Source organism: Balearica regulorum, chromosome 2, assembly GCF_011004875.1.
Source record: "Balearica regulorum gibbericeps isolate bBalReg1 chromosome 2, bBalReg1.pri, whole genome shotgun sequence".
NCBI classification, from domain to species: Eukaryota; Metazoa; Chordata; class Aves; order Gruiformes; family Gruidae; genus Balearica; species Balearica regulorum.
The window spans coordinates 147,246,190-147,272,633 of NC_046185.1; positions in this window are offsets into that span (position 1 = coordinate 147,246,190).

Sequence of the window (26,444 nt, forward strand, 5' to 3'; positions counted from 1 at the left end):
TTTCAGGTTGTATTATTCAAAATATATAGTAGAGATGAGTCAATGGGAAAAAATTATTACAGAAAGATGTCTGAGTAGATCTTTGAAAAATAAATGTCTTTTTTTAATTCAAGTAATGTTAAAAGTTAGAAACGTATATGCCATTTGTAAGAATGATATATTAATTAGGGGTGTACGCACAGATAATAGTTATCAGTGCTAACAGAACAAGAAAAAAATGCAAGCATGAAAAGGCAATTCTATTGTTATGCTGTCAGATGTAGTGATCAATTGAAAAGCATTTACAGCACTATGCTGTTGTGGCAATGCTGGCAATGGGTCTAGACAAAACACTATCAGGATGCTTTTTTTTTTTTTTTTCTTTTCAGGTAATCTGGGCAAGGAAACCCTTTATAGAAATTCAAAAACTACTTGACAAAAGCACATAACAGATCCTCTATCTTCATTAGACCCCAGAAGACCTCAGACATATGATGTATAGGGAGAAAAATCACCAACAACCACATGTGAACAGGCTGAATCCAAGGACTCTTCTGAAGTATTAAACTTAAAGGTAGAACGCATTTCTTTGCGCCAAGGGGACATAATATATTTCTACTGTCTTCTAGAAGCCTGGCACACCTCTAAAATGAAAGTTCAGCACAATCATATCAAGTATGCCAACTATGCAGAGAAAAGCAGACAAAGGGTTTTTTACTAAACTAGAGATCCAGTAAACCATATACACAGTTTAATAAAAATTCCCCAAATGTGCATTTTCTCTCTTGTTCCATTACTTAATCAGATTTTTGTCAAAACAGATTAAGCAATTAACATAACCTTCAGACAGTGTGATCTCCAAAGAAAAAACATCTCTCTTCCTCCAAGCAATGATTAACCAAGCAGAGGCTGTATCCTCCTCCCGTGCTTTACCCTTCCATGTAATACTCCCAACAGCTGTTGGGATATGAGCCATTTAGACAGATATCTGTTTGTCAGAATATGGTTCATGATGGTTCCCTCGTGCCTTTGCCTAAATAGATAGCTTTTACTGATAAATGATAACATGATGTTAAACACACATTTAACACTGCCAGCAAGACGCAATTGAGCCCAGCACAAAAGTGCTAAGCAGTGATAAGATAGTTTTTTGAAGCTGATTTGCAAGGAAAATAGATTGTGCGTGGCCAGTCGCATAGAAAATGCACAAACCTTCATAAAACATTCAGGAAATTTTAATGGAAACATACCAGAAATGTGAACCTGAAAAAAGCCATTCATCGTGTATTCTCAGATGACATAATGTGCCCTGAATGTTACTGATAATGAAGGTTTTTTCAGCCAACACTTTTCCTATTCCTGTGGGAGTATACATATCTTTGTAATATTTTTTCCCCAAACAAAAAACCAGGAATGTGAGAGCATTTTTTAATATATGAAACAGAAAACAGTTCACATGTATATAGCTAAACAACAATAACAAAAATAAATATATGAGAAGCTGAGGAAGATTACATCCATAGCAAACGTATAGTGCATCCTCCATGAGATAATAAATTGTTAGAGTGTCAGGAACTGTTTTTTATCTATCTTGTGGGCAATTTTTTAGTCACAAAAATGTCATTCTAAGAAAACAAAGTTCAAGATTAAGAGGTGAGGTGATACTTCCTTAAGTTCTTTGTGGTTTTATGCTTTGGGTCTCATATTTTGAAAACTGGAAGTAAATCAGTTTGTTCTTTTCTCTGTCTTACCAATACATGGAAGGCAGGTTTATCCATCATATCTGTTTTGAACCCTCCAAACTCCTTCCACAGTATTTTTTCATCTGTTTCTTTTCTTCTGTAAATTCATTACTTTTATAGTAAGAAAGATATATGAGGACATAAAAAGAGTTTCAGAAAAATCTTTGGTTCCCACAATAAAACTTCCTAGGACACTAAAACATTTTATTTGAATTACAGCTGAACTTGGTGATATCTCTGCATAAACCAAACATTTCACAACTGAAATATTTGCATTTCCTCCAAAGAAACATCTTCATTTTTCTTTCCCTAAATTCAAGACTCTAGCAACTGTTTTAGAGTCTCTCCACAACTGGAATGTGACAAAAAAAAAAAATCTAATTTGCAGAATACACTCCATAAGAAAATCTGTATTTACATTTATTTATTGCTTAATTTCTTTTTCTTAGACTGGGATCAGAATTGTTTTGACACGATATTTTTATTAAAATCTATGTTACATTCAAGTCACCAGCTACTGGGGAATTCCAAGCAAAGGAGAAAATCATGAGGACAGCGTAATTTTTGAACCAAAATCTACTACATATTTCATTTACATTGGGGACCCAACAGATTAGAATGTGCCATCTAGAATCTGAAAACTGGCTCCTGGGAGCTAAGCTTTATTTAAAGTGTTATTAGGAAGGTTTTCTGCTGAGACCACTTTCTTCTTTTGCCTGTATTAAAAAAAAAAAAAAAAAAAAAAAAAAGTGAAGCCAAACAAAGGTGGCACCAGACAGTTTAGGAAACTCCCAAGTTCCTTTCATGTTCTTGGCGTAAATGTCTACCTCTCACAGAGGTGAATGTTTCCAAGGACATAGAGGAAATAAACCTGAATTCTGTTCAGTAGTATGGTACAGATAATAGCAAGTTACAATAATTAAAAAGCTCACTGCAAAGATGTGGCACCTTTCTGTTTATTTACAGAATTTTTTACCCAAAAAAAATACTTTCACATATATGAGAATCTGAGCCCTCTTTAGAAAAAGCAAGTGTCTAAACATTCACATACTGACTTTTCCTGCAAACTACTTGAAAGCCTAGTTAGATGCATTTTTTGGATGATTTATTTTGAGTTCTGATAAGATTACCCATTCAAGCTGAAAGGGACCCTGAGGAGGTCTGTAGTCTAACCTTCCTGTCCAACAGAGGATCAGCTACAAGGTCAGACCAGGTTGCTCATCTCTTCCCTCTACCAACTGAGTCTTCCTCCTGCGTCTCTCTCCAGCAGGTCATCAAAGCTTTAAAGGTAAGATCATTCAGAGTATTTTCCATTTGGGCAAAAGAAACTCCTGCAGCAACTCTGCCTTTTCACCCCACGATGCAGAGTGAGGGATCAGCATCTGGACACCTGCATTGCAAGTAGTCATTGACACAACAAATCTGGTAATATCCTGATAAAAGGGCAGCGTGTCACACTGTGATACGATGCCTGCTTTTCAGGCAGGAGGGCTGTAGGCCAGTTTCCAGATTGTAAGCAGTAGAAGTGAGGGAAAATCACAGGATTTGAGACAACATGGGGTTTCGATTCTTCAGAGCAGATAGTCCCCTGGCTCCTAGTGAATCAGGAATCCAGTGTATATAGGAACAAGTGATACTGGACTAAAGAGTTCACAGTGCCCCAAGGCCAGCTTCCCAATTCCATGAGGCAGCAATGCATTTTGAACAGAGAAAACCTTTCGCCATTCAAGTTTCCTCATTCTTGTTCTCTGTCCTCTTGTACGGAGGTCCTTCCTTGGCACCTTAGCTTGTTCATGCATGCTCCAATGCCAAAGACAGGCAGATGTGCAGATACTCCTATTTATCATTCTCTGTAGGGTACTGCAGGCAGCAACATGCTTCCTATAAATAACTTATGAGGTGTCTAATTCTTCCTCTCTTGTGCAACAAATCCTGGTGTCAAGTTAGGATCCTGTTACAACAACAGCACATTTAAATATTATATCACTAATATTACAGAGTGATCTGTAATCTAATTTTTGAGTGGCTATGACTCCTGAAACGGAGGACCCTTTAGAAAGCTTTAAAACAAGAGAAGGTAGTTCAAATGTACAATAATAAATTCAGGCAGCACGACAGAAAACTAGGGCTTGGGCAAAGCTATCAAATAGAGATGCCTTCAACTCAGGCTCCAGAGAAGGTAATTTGGTCTATGGGAAGGAAGGGAGAAAAAAATCTTGTGCCCTGTATATCTACAGAATAAAGGTCATGAACTCCAAACAAAAGCAACATGCCAGTTCAAGAGATCAAAGGATTAAAACAAATTCTACAAAAAAAATTACTTCAAGCTGAATACTAGAAGATAAACGGTCTGATAAACAGCTAATTTAAAATCACTGATTGAAAGAAGAAATGTTTCTATGGAGGTAGAGGAGACACGCTACATCTTAAAATGTATATTTCATGATACAAGTGTGTCGGTTTTGCGTGGCAAGGTTTTGGTAGCGGGGGGGCTACAGGGGTGGCTCCTGTGAGAAGCTGCTAGAAGCTTCCCCTGTGTCTGATAGAGCCAATGCCAGCCGGCTCCAAGACGGACCCGCCGCTGGCCAAGGCCAAGCCAATCAGCGCCTCTGTGATAACATATTTAAGAAAGACAAAAACAGTTAGAGAGAGCTTTTGCAGCCAGAGAGAGGAGTGAGAAGATGTAAGAACATCTGCAGACACCAAGGTCAGTGAAGAAGGAGGGGGAGGAGGTGCTCCAGGTGCCAGAGCAAGATTCCCCTGCAGCCCGTGGTGAAGACCATGGTGAAGCAGGCTGTCCCCCTGCAGCCCATGGAGGGAGGATGAGGGGGTGTAGAGATTCCACCTGCAGCCCGTGGAGGACCCCACGCCGGAGCAGGTAGAGGCACCTGAAGGAGGCTGTGGCCCCGTGGGAAGCCCACGCTGGAGCAAGCTCCTGGCAGGACCTGTGGATCCATGGAGAGAAGAGCCCACACCAGAGCAGGTTTGCTGACAGGACTTGTGACCCCGTGGGGGACCCACGCTGGAGCAGTTTGCTCCTGAAGGTCTGCACCCCGTGGAGGAGACTCACGTTGGAGAAGGTCGTGAAGGACTGTCTCCCGTGAGAGGGACCCCACGCTGGAGCGGGGGAACAATGAGTCCTCCCCCTGAGGATGAAGAAGCGGCAGAAACACCGCATGAGGAACTGACCGTAACCCCCACTCCCCGTCCCCCTGTGCCGCTGGGGGGGGCGGAGGTTGAAGCCGGGAGTGAAGTTGAGCCCGGGAAGATGGGAGGGGTGGGGGGAGGTGTTTTAAGATTTTGGTTTTATTTCTCATTCCTCTACTCTGTTTTGCTTAGTAATAAATAAGATGAATTCCCTCTCTAAGTTAGGTCTGTTTTGCTCGTGATGATAATTAGAGAATGATCTCTCCCTGTCCTTATCTCGACCCATAAGTTTTCTTTTATTGTAGCTTTTCTCCCCTGTCTAATGAAAGAGGGGAGTGATAGAGCGGCTCTGGTGGGCACCTGGCCCTCAGCCAGGGTCAACCCACCACAACAAGAAAGTTCCATATTGGACAGTGAACGTATTACAGCAAGGGATATGCTTACAAGTAACATGCAATTTACATATCCTAAGGGATGTCCCTATCTAAGACATTGCCACTTTTTGTTGTACAAAATGAATCTCTAGGATCAAGTACTGCAAGAGTCCAGATACAGCAGCTCTGGTGGAATCTACGAAAAGCTGCAAACTTCATCAACTCTCATAAGTTTTCAAAAGTTTGAAAGTATGCTCAGGGCAGTCAAACCCCCAAAGACCAAAACAAGTGAAATAGTATCAATTTACAGCCTGGACAGGAAACAGCCTTCCTCGATAGGATGCTCATTCTCCTGCCTTAATTCATAAGCATTGAACACATTTAATACAAGACACTGCACTAGATCACAGTTTTGCTGTGAGCCAGCAAGAACTTCAAGCATTGCCCACCTTGAAAAGTACTTAAACAGGCTGTAGAGCTGTGGTGGGGTGAATCTGGCTGGACATTAGGTGCCCACCAAAGCTGCTCCATCACTCCTCTCCTCAGCTGGACAGGGGAGAGAAAATATAATAAAAGACTTGTGGGTCAAAATAAGGACAGGGAGAGATCACTCAACAATTACCGTCATCGACAAAACAGACTTAACTCGGGAAAACTAATTTAATTTATTACCAATCAAATCAGTGTCGAGTAATGAGAAATAAAAACAAATCCTAAAAACACCTCTCCCCACCCCTCCCTTCTTCCTGGGCTTAATTCACTCCCAATTTCTCTCCCTCCTCCCCCCAAGCAGCACAGGGGGATGGGGAATGGGAGTTGCTGTCAGTTCATCACACGTTGTCTCTGCTGCTCCTTCGTCCTCAGGGGGAGGACTCCTCACACTCTTCCCCTGCTCCAGCGTGGGGTCCTTCCCATGGGAGACAGTCCTCCATGAACTTCTCCAACATGAGTCCTTCCCACGAGCTATAACTCTTCACGAACTGCTCCAGCGTGGGTCCCTTCCACGGGGTGCAGTCCTTCAGGACCAGACTGCTCCAGCGTGGGTCCCCCATGGGGTCTCAAGTCCTGCCAGCAAATCTGTTTCAGCCTGGGCTCCTCTCTCCACAGGTCCTGCCAGGAGCCTGCTCCAGTGTGGGCTTCCCGCAGGGTCACAGTCTCCTTTGGGCATCCACCTTCTCCAGCGTGGGGTCCTCTGTGGGCTGCAGGTGGAATCTCTGCTTCATGATCATCCACGGGCTGCAGGGGAATTTCTGCTTCAGCACCTGGAGCACCTCTTCCCCCTCCTTCTTCACTGACCTGGGTGTCTGCAGAGTTGTTCCTCTCACATCTTCTCACTCCTCTCTCTGGCTGCTATTCCTCCTGGTGGTTTTTTCCCTTCTTAACTCTGTTATCCCAAAGGCACTACCACCATTGCTCATGGGCTCAGCCTTGGCCAGCGACAGGTCTGTCTTGGAGCCAGCTGGCCTTGGCTCTGTCGGACATAAGGGAAGCTTCTAGCAGCTTCACAAAAGCCACCCTCGTAGCCCCTCCGCTACCAAAATCTTGCCACACAAATCTGATAGAGGAGCATTCAACTTTCAGGGTCCCACTTCAGTTTCCATCATGGCAATCAAAAAACTGCCATGAACCTCAAGCTTTCTGGAGCTTTGCAGTAAGAATATCAAGTCAGGACTCCAATCCTGACAAAATAATTTCTGCCTCTGGCATATCTGTGAAAAGTACCTTATCATCATTTGGCCCATTAAATCAGTTTATTATTTTACAGGAGCCATTTACTCCCAATAGTAGTACCTCATCACTGATATTATTATCTGCTTCAGGAGCACAGTATGGCTTGTTTTTTAGACTTGATTGCTCAGTGTGGCTTGAAGGAAAATTTCTCTGCATTTTTAATTTGATTGAACCGTTCTTTATCTTTGAGAAGGCAGTTGAAAATTAAATATGCTATGTCTGCCAGTAGCTGCTTCTGCTATTATCTTGTACTTATCTATTTGGTTATTTTTTTCTTTCAGATTGAAGTTTTAATTTTTATAGACTGTGATCTGAGCTTTAGTAGCTTGATAAATCAACAAGAAAAGAAGTCATGAAAGAAGGCTAAGGACTGCTCAGAGAATGAAAGAAAACACAAGAATAGCTTTCCTTACAGATGGCCTTTAAAGTGAATGAGCAGTTGAGATTGTCCCTGCTCAGAGGCGCCATAGCATAAAAATATAGTGAGTGAAAACAGGCAGGAAGGGTCATGCTGTGCCCTCAGATGCACTCAGAGGACTCCCATTGAGTCCAGTCAGAGCCAGATGCCAAAATCTTATGGCAGACTTTAACCCCGAGCAACCTTTTCAAACAGCAAACCAAACTGTGGTTTCAGATACAGTTCCCAAAAGAGCGAGGGGTTGCAAGTGCTTTGTGTTTCTCACTTGCTTTCCAGCCATGATTTTCTTCACCGGGGACCTCTTATTGGCTTAAGTCTGAGCTTTTCTCATAGGCTGCCTTCACAGGCTGTTTACTACTGCTAAGCCCTCTATCATACACTTCCCCCAAAAAAGTCAGAGGTACATAAAAATGCTTTCAATTATATCAAAAATACTACCATACTTCTGAAATACCTGTCATGCCTTTCATAGCTATGTCAAAAGCAAGCAGGTCCATAGTAAAAACACACCTATCCCAGGTGCCACACAGCAGATGAAAGCGATTGAGGGAGGTGAAATTAGCATAAACAGAGTTTATTCTTTAAATATTTATTCTTCCTGCAATTAATTATGACTGGTTGAGAGTGGAAGATTTGGACTTTTGAACGAAACATCCTACAATTTTAACTCCACCCACCCATTTTTAGCCACAGTATGCAAGCCTAAAAAAATTCTTTTCACTTAAGACACTTATTTTGCATACACATTACCCTAAAATTGTTGAACATCCTACCTGAAATTTTCCAGGTGATTAAACTTGACGGTCTGTCCCGTGCTAAAACAACAGGAAAAAAATACAGAGTGCCAAGTGAATAAAAGTATGCAGTTTGCATCATAAAGTATCCAGCCAGTTCATCTTGGTACGTACAACTTAAATTTCTAAACCCAAATTTAAATTGTTATCGGTATTCCTCAAGAGCTTGTACTAGTATAGCAATAGCTGTGCAGAGCTGTGCAGATCGTGTGTGTCTGGCTGGGGGACAGAGGTAGGGTCTTGGTTCTAAATGCCAAGCCATAGCAGGATTACAGACATACCACAAAATACACTGGGAAAGGCAAATTCTGGCCACACCAGGCACATGCCTAGAATAGTCTTGGTGGCTGTGGGACAGTAAAGCAAGATCTGTAGTGACAGCTATAAGAGTCAAGCCACATCCATGACAGGTAAAGTTTTACTAGGTTTAGGATTCCCATATACAGAATAATTACAGAAAACCAGCAGAAGGAGAGGGTGCTAGCCAATTAGTCTTCTCCAGGTGCACTGACCAGCTTATTGATGAGCTTCTCAAAAGAGTTAATAAATTTATTAATTTTCCCCAAAAATGTTACACTCACATCAACATATGCATGCATTTTACAGCATTTGATGTGCAGCTTTTCCACCTGTTTCAGCTGCTACTGACAGTGCACATGTGTCTGTTTGTGCCTCATCTCATACTGAAGCTATGCTTAGGAGCTGGAAATCGCTAAGTAATCTGGTGGCATGCCATCCATGGTACCAGCAAACAGATGTGGGAGATAAGTACTCATGATCATGTCATGATTCACTATCTGAGCATAGACATGTATTGCACAGCCTTACGAATATGGCAATATTTAAAGAAGTTAGCTTCTAAGTAAATATATTTTCTTTGTTTAAATATAAGCAAAATTAATCATTCTATTGTAAAACTTTTTATACCTAGAACAGAAATTATGCACTTTAAAACATCATGATTTTTTTCATTTCCAACTTCTTCATTTGTTCACAGAAAAAAATTCAGATGAGCCCCATAATCTCATGTTTAGCTTACAAAAAAAATTTCTATTCTTTAACAAAGAAACAAACCCAGATATGCCAAGAAATCCAGTAGAAAGGGTTTGTCCTTTAAATGTATGACAAAAGTTCCTGATATGCTATGCTTTCTCTATTTTTTGCTGTTTAATATGGTCTCTCTAAGCAGGAAGTAATGAGTCAAAAATAAGAATTTATCATAGTCACAGAAGATATAGTTGATCAAACAAGGTAATTTATCACTAAGTCCTGCTGGATTATGTACACACTTACATAATGTTTAAGATGTTGTATGTATGTTTAAAAATGTTATCTTTCCCAAATCTAATATTATATAGCTGCCTCTTATTTTACTCTTATTCAGAACTGAACAGTCTTACTGTGAATCTTCCTTGTACAGAATTTTTTTTAAGAGAAAGTAATACCATGTCTTTCTAATCTTCTAGTTGGTACTTCATAAAACTTCAGAATTATAAAAATTCATCTTATCTCTGCACTTATATATTCAGGTAATATTTTTTCTATTAATCAAACTGTCTTGGTAGACTTCTGTAGTGCTGATATGGTAGTGATTCTCCCCCCTCCCCCAAAGATATTAATCAAATCAGCAACTCTTTGCTAAGTTTTCTTTTACCCCTTTCATCAATTTTTTTTTAACAAATGGTTTCTGTCATTGTGATTTATACCCATAGTAGCTCACAGTAAAATTATATTTGCTGTGTAACCATTTAACAGGTTAGCTACGCCATGTCAACAGTTTGGGGTACTGGGCAGTTTGAGTACCGAGTCAAGACATCCTGATTTCAAAGCCCAGGAGTTTGTCAAACTGGCCTTCAGGCAGTGCATATTCTTTTTGGGGTTTGTTTGGGTTTGTTGGTTTTTTTTTATACCTGGGTTTGGGGGTGAGAAGCCAAAACCTAAAGCCAGAAACTGAGGTTTCTATAGATTCCCAGGGAAAAGCAGGTACCACACGAGGGATGCCCAAAACCCAATGCACTAGCCAGCAGGACATGTCTGAGCTCTGACTCCTCTTGGAAACTCAGAAACCCAACTCAGCGCTGGCTCAGTTTTTTCTACAGGAAACACCACTTACACATTTCACCTCACCTAAGCGTTGCGACTAGACAGTCTTGGGGGAACAAGTAAACTGTAACAGCCATAAAAAGCTTCGGTACAGGGACCACAGCTCAGACTACAAAACCAGTCTCTTCTCGCTTGCTTCCTGGCCGTCATGTGTTGGCTACACGATGACATGCTTGCATGGCAATAGACAGGGTGCCACGCTCCTCTTCTCCACCCCAGCTCACACCTCGGTGTCTAGGCTGTCTCCATGGATGTCTGCTTGAGGCTATTATACAAAAAATTAGGGAACTAATGTTGCCAGCTGCAATTTTTAATTGAGTAGTCAGAGCTATTATTGTTTGCAGTGTCTGGTAGATAGACAATTACCTAAACAATGAAGACAATTTTTTGGTCATTCCACCTTGAGCCAAGCATTGATCTCAGCATATGCTTTTCAATACCAGGGCATCCGACAAACTGAAGAAAAGTCCAAAAGACATATCCAAGATTACCAGCTGTAGGCCCTTACATAAATACCAGACTCCTCATCTTTATCAATTCCTTCCTGTTTGCCTGAGGAGTTCGGGCTGTCTGTGGGCTATGCTGCAAAGTAAAATGACGATGTAATACCCAAAGGAAACCCAAGCATGTCCCGAGGGCTGTCTCAGCATGGCCTTTGTGCCACACGCTGGCACTTCCATGCACCAGTGCGATCTTCCCACTCCACTCATCCCCGGCAATCTGCAGCTTGCGCTGCAGCGACTTTGGTGCATCGGGTACTCAAAACGCAAAACCTACTGACAGTTGTGAGTGCCATAAAGTTAGTTTTCCAGACTGTAAGAGCCTTTGAAAACAAGGCTATTTGGGAGGAAAAAGAAACAAAACAAACAAAAAAAACCAGGCTTTTTTTACCAAAAAAGACTTTTTTAATTTATTCCTGCTTTTATCTCATCTCTCCTGATCTGGTGTGCTTTTTGGTTTCACGCTGAACAACTAAGTTTTACTTTTCCTTACCACTTCTGCATTTCTGTTACTTTGAACTCAGTTTATAGACTTCAAATTTCCCTACATAGAGCATGGGCAGATTTTTAATTCCTACAGGTTTTAGCCAGACATAATTCAAAGTAGCATTAGATGCACTTTCAACTCTGGTTTTAAAAATAATAACAAAATGAGGCTGTTTATCTTTTTGAATGTTTCTGGCTAAATACATTTAAATAAATCAATATCCACAATAGGAAGCATAATTTTAAGGTGACTTACAATAACATAGACAAGAACAGCTCAATAGATCTAGAACACAAAGTACATTAGTCATAATGGACCAACTGGCGAGAAGTCAACTGGCTACACTTTATTTTTAGGGATAATGACAAAAGGAGACCATTGGCATTAAAGATTGTTGGTTGCATGAAATCTATAACATTGGAATATACTATCCATATAAAGATTGAATACTCATGCAACTTCAGAGATTAGGACACAAACTTACATAGGTTTTGTCACACACTTCTCATAAATATTTCAAATACTAGTAAAAACTTGAAAACACCCAATTTTCAAAATACTCTGGAAAGATATAGCCCTAGAAACCCAAAATTTCCAAGTTATAAAATTCATTTTAAAAGTTTCTAATATGTGACCTTCATGTGACCCTTTTTTGTTATAACAACAAACATCAGGTTTTTACCTGATGACATAAAAGTAAACTGTCAGATCCTCTGTTCCTTGATAAGCTCAGTCTCCCGGTCAGATCCAAGAGCAATTTTGCCCAGATCATAACTACCTGCTCCCTTCTCTTAAGAAGACTTTTCAATCCACATCAGCTGAGTGATACCAACACAAGTGTTTTATTCCTGGTGTTTGGTACTGGCTAACACAAACTTACAGCTGTTTTTCAAAGGGGGAGAGACACTTGAAACAGGAACTAAGGTTGAATTTAACCCATCTGAACCTGGTCATTTTGAAATTTTTTTTTTTTTTTTTTCTGTATTCAGTGACTTCTAGAATAATTCTAAAGTCATAATGTAATTAATATACACATTTAAAAGATGTTTGGCAATTTTCCATTCAGAAATGAAAAATGGCAGTTTTCTATACAGAAATATTCACTAATTTTTTTAGTCCAAAGGAATTATAATATCATTGCAAAAAAATTCAAGCATTTTTACTTTTTTAGGGTGTATTCTCATCTAATTTTCAAAAAAAATCTGATTGCCAGTAGTAAAAAGGGAGAAAGAATTCAGATTAAATTACCTGTACTTATTTTTCCATTTTCTGGATATTTTTCATATAGGAAAAATATATGTAGCTTTCTCTTAATTAAAGAGAAAGTAATTTTGTGAAAGGTGTATTTGTAAGAAATGGAAGTTATTTTTTCTCTTCGTCACTTTCTCAGGAGACAAGAAGGTCTAACTAGATAATACTCTGCCACTCTCAAGCCAAGTATTTCCATAAATACAGGAATGTGTCAGGATTTTTCTGCATTCACTCACTTTTAAAATATTTAGAAGTGGTGATTTTTTAAAAAACAGTGAATCATACTCCCTTTTTCCACTGAGAAAACCTTATTCATAGAAAAAAAGAGTTCTGATCAGGACTGGCAAGCATGTTAAAGAACTATTACCCAGTTTTTATTCACAGAATGAAGTCTTAAGGGGACAATATTATTCCATTTGACACCATATATTCTGCAATTCAGATCTGTATTACAGGTGTATTTTTAGACTCTGGAGTCACATAGGCATTATGAGTAACTCATTTCTGTTGAAAGGTCAGAGAGAACAGATTTTAAATTAAAAAACAGAAATCTCTAATCACACCTTACACATGCACAGAGCTTGTTTCATTTTACGTACATCCAGGGATAAAATCAGTCCATATTAAAGAGGATATACACAAAAAAATAAAGCATAATGCCTGAAAATATTTTTATTGTTGGTGTACAGAGAATTTCTTACAAACATTTTGTAGAAAACATTTTTAATACCTATGCGAGTGGAAGCCATCTCAATCCTTAACCCTTTTGGTGTATGATGTGCAATCTGGGTAGCCTGAGCAATTTGCCACCCTGTATTGCTAACATTGCCAACTGAGCAATTGTTTGGATATGGCACTACACTTCCAGCAGGTCTCAATCCCCATGTTTTCGCAAGGGTGGAGGTATAATGAGTTTAATAAGATGGTGTGCAACAGAAATTCAATAATTCCATGGCAATCTGGAATAAAAGGCATTGGTTACTTTGGAGATGCAATTTCTAATGCATAGATAGCTGATTACATAGAAATTAATCACCTAATTTTTTGAGAAATATTTTGGCAGTAGCAGGCAGCAAAGAAAGAAATTGAAAAAAAAAGTTTTCAGTGAGAGATGGACAAAATAGTCTGGGTGGCCCATCGATCTGTTTGACAAAAAATTCATGGACTTGACTGATAAACTGTATTGTGGGGTTAGGAAAAGTACAGTTAAATTCATGTTTGAAAATGCACAACTGTATTTTCCGGCATTAACTGGAATCAGAAGCAAAATTACTGGAATACAGGAAATTAGCTGAAATTAAAAAAAACCACTGTTGACCTCGGGCTCTGTCCAGAAACAAATGTTATGATCTTAGAAACATCTGGAAAGAAATCAACACTGGTTTCAATGTTCTTGTGGGCTGTTTTTTATCTTCCTGCATAATCCTGAACACTCTAAAGAAGTTCAGTAAGGCAAGTTTCAGCCTTACGTCTTTTCTGTTCTGTCACTGCTGTCTTGGTAAAAATCAAAAGCATTGGTGTACAGAGAGAATGAAAAGAAAAATGCATATAGTTCAGACACAGCCCCAGGAGAAATCACAATACCAGACTCACTTGGTGGGGATTTGTGGGGACATTTGCTATGCTGTTCTAATCTCTACTAAGTAGCTAATTGTGACAAAGAATAACCCAAAGTTTATGCCCTGTGGCTTGAGAGATTGAAGTCACCCCAGCCCAAAAAGGCAGGATTCCATTTTTTGTGTCTATGTTTCTCCACCTGGTAAATTGGCTGGTTTGCTCCAGCCATTAGTTGGAGTATAAATCAATAAGCAGGTGGTGTAGACAATCAGACCTGTGGATGCAAGTGTAAACTGGAACCCTAATTTAACATGACAGCGCAGACTGCAATAAAGTCTGGTCTGGAGTGAAGTTTCTTAACACCAAGCTCAATCCTGTGACTAACCAGTGGATTCCTACAATGAATCTATCCATAAAGTGGCACTATGAATTGTTTTATCAGTGAATTTGTTAATCTAGAAATTCTGTGTTATCCTTTTAAGTTTTCTGTTTGTTTTGCAAATAAAGTGCTATTACTCTTGCTTGTACCTACCTATCTAAATAGCCAGAGGAAATTTAAACAATGTTCTACTTCAGTTTCTTACTTTGTGGCATCAGCTTGAACTCCCAGCTATAAAAAAAAAAAACCACGAATGGCATGATAGGCAAAATTTGTCAATGAAGAAATTTTCTTATTGTTAAAGCAGGGATCGAATTAACATTTATAAAGCCATAAAATACAGAAATACACAGAAAATTTGGAGTCACTTATGCTTCTTAGGTGAGGCAACATCTGGTGTTGACAGTAAATTATCACCTTCAGGAAAGCAATGGGTCATTACTGTAGGGCAATGCTATAACAGCTGGTGAGGAAGGCCTGAGATGACACTATAAGTAAATCATATCACAGAATCATAGAGTGGTTTGGATTGGAAGGGACCTTAAAGATCATCTGGTTCCAACCCCCCTGCCATGGGCAGGGACACCCTCCACTAGACCAGGTTGCCCAAAGCCCCATCCAACCTGACCTTGAACACTGCCAGGGATGGGGCATCCGCAACTTCTCTGGGCAACCTGTTCCAGTGCCTCACCATTCTCATAAAGAAGAATTTCTTCCTAATATCTAATCTAAATCTAACCTCCTTCAGCTTAAACCCATTACCCCTTGTCCTGTCATTGCAGACCCTTGCAACCACTCCCTCTCCAGCTTTCCTGTAGACCCCCCTTCAGGTACTGGAAGGCTGCTCTAAGGTCTCCCTGGAGTCTTCGCTTCTCCAGGCTGAACAATACAAACTCTCTCAGCCTGTCCTCATAGGAGAGGTGCTCCAGCCCTCTGATCATCTTTGTGGCCCTCCTCTGGACTCGCCCCAACAGCTCCACGTCTCTCTTGTCCTGGGGACCCCATGATCATAAGCACAGTCAAGACTCTGGAGCTCTTCACTTGTCCGCTCTTAAATTATCAGCTTCTGTCAGCATCAGCTGTCCCACAGGATATTTCTAAAGCAAAAACCTTACATATAGTTCTAACGAATACTTGCAAACTTTGAGGGGAAATCTCAGATCCAAGACTTCCAGTGTAAATATTACTTTTTGGAGTACCTTGCTGCTCAGGATTTATTTCCCTAATTCAAGATAATTTAAAAATATTTCAATTTCAGTACTAATGATCAACATTTTTTTATAACTCAGACCCTGGTTTAATAAACTGGTAGACTAAAATGGAAACATCTGTAATGTCTGTTAATACCAAAATAATATGCCTAAATATAGAAAAAATCTGTTTGCCTGCTTGCTTACTATCGGTCTTATCACCACCATGTCCGACCTCTGCTGGGCCAGGTTGTGCCTCTTGTGTGAAAGGTCAAAAGGAAGACTGGCCACATGAAAATTTTGGTAAAATATACTCCTCCAAGAGCCTTTCAAGACATGCTGTTCTCTGCAGTAGTGGTTAGAGAAATGCTGTCTCAGGGAATAACAGATCTGGGATCTGTCACAGAGAGGAATATTTGCAGGCAGGCCTCCAGTTCCACACCAGTGATTTCTATGATGGTACAAAGACAAAAATCCTCTCAGGCTATAGTTACGCTTGTTAAGGATGAACTATTTATAGAAATAATCCTTTATCTGTGATTTTTACTTACTTTCTGATACAATTTTTATGGCGTCATATGAGAGAGAAAGCATTTCTTTCTAGTCCCCAGTCCCCTCTTTTGTTGGTCTGCAAATTTTCTCTGCTGCTTAGAGCTGTGGGCATAAAGCATGCCAATGTGGGGTTTGCAGAGCTCATCTGAGAAAAATGTCTCTGCAAAGGCATTGGATCCTCCTATGCTTGTGCCAGGGAGAATCTCTCCTGTCTAGACAGCTATGCACTCAACAGGCAAGTAGATACCCACCAAAGTGACAGCAACCTACATCACCTATCCCACTGAAGTAGCAGGTAATGGTATTTTTCATCACAAGGCTATTTCCTACTTCCAGATATCTCATAAATATTCATATTTACTCTTCCAGACTTTAATTTGATCACACTGCTCATTTCCTTCAGCTGGGTGCATCAAATGATTTGGTGTTCATATCTCTCTGTTACAAAGAGTCTCACACGTAACAATCTGGTGTGCAAAGCTGTAATTTTCTTTTATTTCTAACTCTCATAATTTTAAAAACCTTTCTTCCTTGGTTCAACAAATCTTTCAGGGTCACTCAACACAACATTTTTAAATAATAATAATTATTATTATTATTATTAAATTATATTATTAATATAATTATATAATTATCTATTGATACAATTAATTATAATTATTAATGATATAATGTTTTAGAATAAATTAGTATAGTGCTTTAAAATGCTTCTTAGACACTTCTGCTTGTTGTGTGACAGATTTGAATGCATGTTGAACATGTTGAATGTAACTTATGTTTGTCATGGCTTAATATTCAAGTAGGCTTCACAAAAACAGAATTAAAAAATAAACCATATTCAGTAATAGCACAGATCAGTCTTGGAGACTGATAAAAGATGTTACAGAAAATGTAAGGTGCTATTAATAATGATGACAAAAGTTTCCTTGCACTCTACCTCACTCATTTGCCTGCTGCAAACTGCTGGTTAGTCTTTGGAAGATATAATTACTACCACTTCAAGGTAAAAAAATAGAAGGGTGACAATTGAGGCTTCCAGTTCAAGATACTGCTTGTTTTATCGGGGGTTAATAAACATCAAATATTGTCTGATCAGAACTTTTTAAAATTGGAGACAACATACTGATGCCTCTAGTTTCCTTTGTTACTGGCTCTTAATGAAGAATGAAAACTCAACTATTTCATAAAGGAAAGTGGTTTTTTGGGTTCAGAAAGTTCTCAGGAGTAACACAATAACTAGTTAACTTATAAGATTGCTAATGGGACTGGCTACAGGTCATATACAGGGAAAATGTCATATACCATAAGCCATAATAACGTTCACTCTAGATGAAGTGAAGTAGCCAGGTAAGAAAAAACAAACGTCAGGCCCTTGCAGGCAGCAGGGTATTTCTCCTCTGGTGTTTGTTGTAACAGGTTTTCCTCACAGAATAGCTCCTTTTGCAACAGTGACATCCTATAGAGGTGACTGCATGAAAATTTAAACCATTGTGGTTGTATATTTCCTGTATACTATATTTACCCACTATGTATATATGAATTACATATACTTTGTATAATCACACTAGAATAGCACTGAAGTAGCTATATGCAATTAATTTTTTAAATGTTTGTACGATTGGACTTATAAAGCATTATATTTCATTATGACCATAGATGCCTGGTCCAGAAGTATCTTTACTGTCCCCCAGATCAAAACATGAATATTTGCCTTCATGTTTCTGTGGCAATATATGTATCTCATTTTTTTCTTTCGAAAAACATTCTCAGTACTGGCAAGTCTGTTCCCTTTCTGGTAGTTTCTACATTGGAGCAAATGGTCATCCCATTTCTTCATTACCTGTCATTTTAATCCTGCTACATAAAACATGGGTTGCAACACACCCCCAAAATATCCTTCCCTGAACTTACTCCTTAGTCGAGGCATGTGTACTCAGGTTTTAAAAATACATCTACTCTACTGTTTTCTTTGTTGCTTTGCTAAAGCACAATCCAATAAATCAAACCTAATTCATATCTGACATTTGAGAAATAACTTTGCTGGAATTTTCTGTATGGCAGGCTAATTTTTTCTTCCCCTAGGGCCCTTTGAAAGTGTCTGCAAAAGTGTTCTGAATTTCTCCTAAGGAGTATTTGAGACTTTCAGGAACAGACTGAGGACCTTTATCTGAAATAACCTCTTCAGGTAACCCATAAGAAGTAGCAAAAGGCTATGTCTCAGCTCACCTCAGCAGCTGAAGTACTAATCTTGTGGATTGTGTTTGGCCACCCCAAACCCAATTAGGCAGTCACCTACACTTTTCAGGGTACAATTCAGTTACAGGTGCGAAGGAACAGGCTCTAATCTGTTTGGGGCTCCTAAATAATTCATTCAAGTGTGGTCAAGAAATCTCTGTAAATACAGCCAATTCACTACAGTCACTATTCTGCTGAAAAGAAATTATAGAATCTTTTTGTTTGTTTCCAAAGAGTAAAGTATTCCCTCTAACTCAACCAGCATATTAACATGCATATCTCTCTTATATTAAAATTCATGTAACCATAGTAAAGAATCTCCTTTGCCATTTAAGATGATGATGAGAAGAAAGTATAATGTGATGTTTTAAGAGACAGTCTTTAAATATAAGGTACAATCTGTTCACCTGTCATGTCTGTCTCAGATGGAGAAAGGTTCCCTGAAAGTGAAATAAGTGGTCTAATCTCCATGTTTAAAGTAGTATTTTTTTATCAGCTTTACAATATTCAACAGACGCTCTTGTCATCATTTTTGGACTGAAGCTTTTTAAAGAGCATATAAACACAATGATGTCCCTAAATAATGCAAACATTTACCTTTCATGGTTTATTAATGATTATCTCTTCTTTACTTAGAGATAGACTCTTTTTTCCGACATACTGAAAGTTAAAGGAAACTTTTTTTAAATGTGAAGGGTGGACTTTTTTCAAGTCAAATAGTGCAGGTTGTTCCTCGGTTGACCACCTCTCTCCTCTTAGGTTCTCTTGTATCATTAAGCAAAACATTTTCTATCTTTTTCCACAGAAACCAATTCAACAGGGAAAGGAGCTCTTGGGATTTGTTAAAGATGACTAGAAAGTCTCATTTTTCTCTCAGCTCTCTCTTTAAATATAACCAATCTTTCACCTATAAGGTTTTTACTAAATCTTCATAGTGAAATTCACCCAGTGACTGCAGAAAATTTAAATCTCTTTGTAACATAAATGTCACTTTTCCCACTAGAATTCAGGCAAAGATTTTCCCTTACTACTGTCTCTGAAAACACATGTATAAAAATATTACTGCATATCCTGAACTTGTGTTTCATATTCTTATCCTTCTCATTAAATTGAAAATCTTCCAAGCTTTTATGTGTCCTTTCCACTATTGCTATTTTTATTCTTTTTTAATAACAAGTAGTCTTTCACCACTTCTTCACTTTCCTAAGCCATTTGTTTTTGCATATCCTTGTCAGCAAGTTTCTTAACGTTTTCTAACATAAACAGACTCACACTTTTTCAAGTTACTTATACTTTAGTTGCTACAAAAAACCCCACAACTATCTGGGCCTAACTTTACTCATGGATTACATTATACTGAGGAATGGGTAAGGACAGCACAAGATGACAGTACACTTCAGGATGACCCTTTCACTCCTCTGGTTGCCCTCCATTTCCTGGTTCATCTGGGAAAACAGCTGCCCACCTCTTCTCTGCCAGGCTAGCACAGGCTTTGGAGCTCTACACCTTGATCCAGGAATCAGCTTTCCCAGTGGGTGCAGGAAATTACGCTCCCAGATGTCCCAGGAGCTTGGTGGAGGTTGACTGTCCAGTCTTTTGGTTTTCTGTTGATGTGAAGCAGCTGGAATTTATTCCATCTAGAGTCATTTTTAGGGTTTTAGGCACACTGGACAGTTTTTGCCTAAGCACACACATCAATCCAAAATGTTAGACTTGCTCACCAAAACAGAACGATTTTACACTGCATGATCAATGAAATAGGATGCACCATGTGAGATGTAAAATTCCTTTAAGTAACATAAACTGGATAGACAGATAAGTCCAGCCCATCCAGCATTGCGTCTTTGTGCATGCACTGCCTAATATAATTCAGGAGGGATGTTCTACCTGGAACTCCAGGATTCAAGTTCAGTGGGACCACGTCTTAAAATAGCACTGGTTCTCCCCAGTGCCAATAATCTCACTTCTCTGGATTATTTCTGCATTCCTTCCTGGGAAGCTATTTCCACCCACATCATACATTCCTCTCCATCTGTGGTAATAGCCCACCTCATACTCCTTTCTGTCATCTCAAAGTCTGCAGCAAACCAGTTAATCTGTACAGTAATTGCTCTTTAGCGGTGGGGATATCATGGAGTATATACAAGACATGGGTTGTGTCTGAACTGTGGCATATTGGCATCCTTGTCCTCAGCCACATGTCCTGACATATTCTCTCTGCCTTTCTTGAGTATACACCATCCCCACATGTTCCCTGGTGTCCTTTGAACCATGCGATGCCTCTATGGCACAGAGCCCAAATGCTCTCCTAAGAAATGCCACGCTGTACAGCCCAGGTCTCCCTGTGCCACCTGGTCAAACTGCGCCTACCATGTATCTGTTGTCTTGTCCTGCCTGGTAATGCAGGAGGAGGACAGAAGGAGAACAGAACAAAATCAAACACTGTACTCTGGGTAGCTGGCCGAGCCCGGCGTATTTGTGTGTACAGGTGGTCAAAGCTCTGGGCTGGGATGAGGCAGTGCCTCCAAACCACCCATAAAGAAAATAAGAATTAGAACCATAATCCTGTTAATGTTTGTTCTAAATAAAGGAATGAAAGAAGGCACAGAATAAAACAAATATGAGCTTGGATTAAAAACAAATGTGATTTTTATTCCCTTTCTCATTGTGCTCATGCATTTTATTTTGCTGAAAAATATGTGTTCTGAAGCTAGATACGTAAACAGAGATAAAGATAAATATAAGAGGTGATTTGCCTTTTTTCCTGTCCTTTTCATAGGACAGGCAGAAAGAGCATTGCACAAGCATCGTGCCGAAAGGTACTTCTGTCTTTTGCCGGGAACCCCAAAGATTTTGATGACTGGTCCATTTACCAGCAGGTAGGCCAACACTTTTCTCCCCTAGTTAAAGAAATTCACATTAAAGCTCCCTCCTGACTGTTTGAGATTTTTTTAAATCAGAAATGGTGTTCCACAGAAGACTGAACCTTTAAAGAAAACAGCTCTCCACACGCACGATTTGATCAGGGGAAACAAAGCTGAGAGGAATACTGACGGCAACATACAGACACGCTCAGCTGAGCATAACTGCCTAATTAAGGTCTTATCACCAGGTATGTCACTCCAAATAGATAACAAAGCAAGAAGTGAATACATTCCATATTTTGTAGCACACATGATGCTAAATACACAATTGTTACGAGATTTGGTGACTAAGAATGGCAACCATGCATATTATACATATCTCAATACCTGTTGTTAGTTACTGCCAACCAACTTTTCCTTCATTCACCCTTATGACCTAAGGGTAAAGCAACGTGTTGCATTACTACAAGCTCAGCACTAGCATGGGTTAGTAATAAAGTGGGTTTATAATGTCCCTCTGCTTATAACTTTTCCACTATTTATCATTCACAAGAATGATCCTTGCCCAATGATAGTAGAAGTTTTGGCTGTCCAAGGCCTAATACATAAAACTCTGCTCCGTTTCTGTATATGTCATGGTCACTAGACCAAAGCATCCTCTTTACTAACAGAAACACAGTTTTTTGACACTACAAAACCCCTCTTCCCCCCATAGTCAGTCTTCTCCTACCACTGTAAAGACCTCTATTTGATATAGCTTGTAGAGAGAAATTACTTAACAGAGGTGACAGGTGACAGGCTGAGGCATATGTACACTGCCTGGAGCTCATTAACTGCATCACACCCATATTCCTGCATGTGCTTGTAGCTATGGTACAGTAATAGCTGCCAGTAGACTGAATTATTGTAAGTAAATACAATTTTCAAATATGCTCCTAAAGTCTGGACTTTACAGAAACTTACACCTTTTCTGTTTCTTGATAATAATGTTTCAGGTGGATTTTATAATACACAGTGTGTGTGTATATATATATATATAAAAACCTGGTTTTGCCACTTCTCTGAACCGGATTTGAGCCCCTGCCAAAGTTCTCCCTGAAGTCTACTGATGAATCTGAGCACACTTGCAGGCAATCCCCAGTCTGTAATATTCTATAGTGCCTATGGGTGCCAAACCAGAGAGCTGGTTACCTGTTTCATTTTTGGCTCCTATACTGAAATCTGTACTAAAATCTGAGACAGAATTCCATCAGCCTGGAACACAGTATACCAGTCAAGACCACAGCAAATCATTCAGTGCTCCTCTGACACAACAAGAAACCAGAACTAGAGGCATCTAGGAATTTCTGGTTGGAATAAGATCAGAGAGCTTTAATAATTACCTACAACATGCAAAAAAAAGCTACTAGGAAAGGTGGTGTCATTTATTAGCTATGCATGGCTTCATGATAATGCAGTTAAGCTTTCGTCAGCGCTTCCACTACAAAGGTCGTTTTTCTTGAGATGATAATTTAGCTAAAAGCTGGGAACGTCTTTTGCCTGATGGGAAGTTACTTAATTTTTGAAGAACAAAACCTATTACAGTATTGAAGTGAGAGTGCACGAAAGGATTTGTTTGGTTTTGTTTGCGTGCTTGTTGACTTGTTCTTTCTTTAAGCTTTCCCTTCTGAATATGTATGTTGAAGATTTTCCATCAATATTTGCTTTCTGTGAGACTGCTAAGATGCTTCAGCAAAAGGTACCAAATAGGTACTCACATGTCTAAGCTCAGCAAAAATGTACATAAATTTCTGCAGACACCAACCACAATCCTGGTCACCTTCACTTGTAACATATGCAGTGAAGGTCACCACATAGCTCAACAGACCCCAACAGCAGGGTTATAGCCACCAGAAATGTTCAGTACTGTGTCAGTACTAGTATTGTCACGTTTTACAATGGCTGGAATTAGGTCACTTTCTATTTTATTTCCTCTAAACCCAATACAACTGGTCACACAAACTTCTAAACTTTGCTTGAAGCAATCATCACCCTTGAATTTTAAAAACAAACTTATTGCTAAATTTATAGCTTAGACCACTAACAAAATGCAAAGATTTTGTGTAATGGAAATCAACCAGGTAATGGAAATAACCAGGTAATGACTATTCGTAATTATACTACTGATCTCAAAGGGGAGAGCTGTGGCACTAATATAAAGACTCAATTTAAGTGGCTTTGTTGAAACTAGTAAAGACTGGAGTTTAAAAATATAATGGCCTAACGAACCATAAGCTGATAATGAATAGAAGGAAACGTAATTTAGCATTGACATGAAGTGTGCCTCTTTTTTAATAAATTAGGCTTTCATGTTGATGTTCTGCATCAATTTGGTAAAATCAGAGTATCTTTTTACTAACTAGAAAGAAAAATAATTTTGATAGTTGTAAATGATATTTCATGAGACAAACTATTTTAGCTGAAAAAAAAGTGTGTGTGTGTGTGTGCACACACAAGGTTAAGTATAGATGATGCTGTAATTTAATGTATAATGTAATATTTCACAAATGGAGGTAAGCCAATGAAATATTGCATACCAAATTTATTGTTGGGTCAGGAATATTATAGGTATTTAATGAACCATATTGATGACTCTATAATTAAGCTGATTTGAAGTGAAAATATTATTAAAAACAACCTTCAGAGCTTTTCTACAAGATGATACCACAGGGCCTGTCACTCATTTCACTTCCAGTGCTCCAAGACTGCTGAAAAAGATTTAGTTTTTGCAAGTGAGTTTTATATTCACAATAAATATGATCTCTTTTCTTCTTTTTCTCCAAATTACAGGTACAACACAATGCAATTAATCTTTGTGGGACAAACCTAACAAAACCAGCCACTGTAAAAAATTGGGGATTTAACAAAGAAGTTTTAGAGTAAAACTCTACTAGATTTTTTTTTCCTGGAGGAAAAGAAGGGTTTTGTTCATGTTTTTAGGGTTACAGGCCTTATTAAATTCTATGAAGAATTTTTCCCATTTAACATGGGATCCTCACTTTTGCCATATAGATAATATCAAGAAAATGGGCTGGAACTTGGTGTTTTGCCAACTCTTAGGCTATGTCTGTGTTAGTAAATTAGACATAGCCAGAATTTTTCTCTGGCATCAAGGCCAGCCAAAATGGCTTTGCAGACATTGGTAAAGTCTCCTGCGGAAGAGTGTTGTCATCCAAACCACCTTTGGGAATCACCACAACCATACATGCTTACTAGTATAGACAACAGATTCCTGGTGCCTCAGAGTATTACCTGCTACTGTTTAATACATCAATACATAGCATTATGCCCTGGAATCTACAGATCTGTAAAGTTCCTTATTATATGTCTTCTTCTGTCAACTATTCCCTGTTTCTTATGATAGGAATAGAGCCAGATTATTCTAGCTAAGCTGCTGAGATACATCACCTTACGTGAAAGAGAAAGTCAAAAAGCATAATGTTGATGCAAGTATATAAATGGGCAATAGATGTTCATTATCCTTATGCCATTGACTCTACTTCTGCCCTTCTCCTGTTCTAAGGCTATGAATTTGAGGAAAGAAGTTGTCTGGAAGTGATTGATTATTCCTTTGTCATTAGTTAGAGTACATAAGGTTCAGATTTCCTAAGTAGTTCCATCTGGGCTTGTTTGTGCTATTTTTAGAAGACTCTGCTAGTGCTACACTTTGAGATCAGGCAGCTTAGCAAGAGACACTCCGATCTTGATCCTGTTGCCCAAATATAGGCACTGAAAGTCATCCAAAGGCACGGTACCTCCTCATCACAAACAGGTATTTCAGATCCCTGGGGCATCTCAGGGACACACTAGAGACACCTATGTTTCAGCAATTGAGCTGAGACCTCCAGATTTCAAGACAATGTTAAAACACCAGGGGTTTGCATACATACAGATAAGTAAAACATGCTACATAGCAAAGATTTCAAGATTTTCATAGATTGCTTCAATATATCTCAACAGGTTTAGGTTCCAGAAAGCAGACTTAGGATGGATAAGGTTTGGATATCCTGGGAGCACTTGCAAATTTTGCTGAGTTATCTTACCCAGAGAATGTCATTTAACAGGGATGCCTCTTTATTGCATTGTTTGCATTTTCCTAAATGTGCTTTTAATAAAAATCTTGCAGAAGAGGAAGTGTCTGCTTAGAATGTGCCTGCTATGTGGTCCTGGAAACGACTCAAGTCTGTATAACCACCACGTGACACTTGTGTGAAATGCATCCATTCTGGGAACGTCCAGCGCCATGTCACAGAGCCTTGGCCTCAAGGAATGCCTAAATACAAAACTTTTCAATAAAAAAACAAGGAAGATTAGGACAAAGACATTATGCTACAAAGACTACATACAGTTAACTCAGGAAATACAGTTAGGAATAACAAACGACAGATCCTAATAGCAGAATACTCCACATCCTGTTTTCTATGCAGTGCCCAGCTGTCATTGCTTCATGCTGCAGCAAATTTCACAAAAATTCTATTACTATCAATCTACAATTACTATAAAAGGACTAATTAAATCCACATTTGAAATTGTGGAATGAGAATTCAACATCTTTAAATAAAGAAGCTAAAAATGGAATAGCATTGCTAAACATTATACATCTGTTATTCTTCCTTTTTCAAATGTTTAATTCATATTTCATAGGATAATGCTGTAGCAGATAGGACTACTTACTATTCAATAAATTAAGAATTCTGATTAGGTATTATTTATAGTGCAATGTTTCCTATATGCCTTAGTATTGGTTTTTTCAATGATAGCCATAGAAAGAACAAAACAGATGGTAATGCAATACTTTCTCAGATACAAATAATCAGGATCAAACCTGAAAGATGATAGCTAAAGCTCTTGTCTAGAAGCATTCTATCCAATTCCTAATCTCTAGAGACTACTCTACAAAGAAAGAGACATTAAAAATACTGAAAAAGTGTGCTCAAAAGAGAGGGGTGGTGAATTTAAACAGACCGGGGGCTAAGAGTGACAAGAACGGTAGGATCAGAGTCTTTCTCTGAACTAAAGAAAAGCGAGACTTGGAAGAAGGGAGAAATCATATAGATAGATTAGAAGTTTATGATATTTCTCAGTCAGTCTTTGGTTCTAAA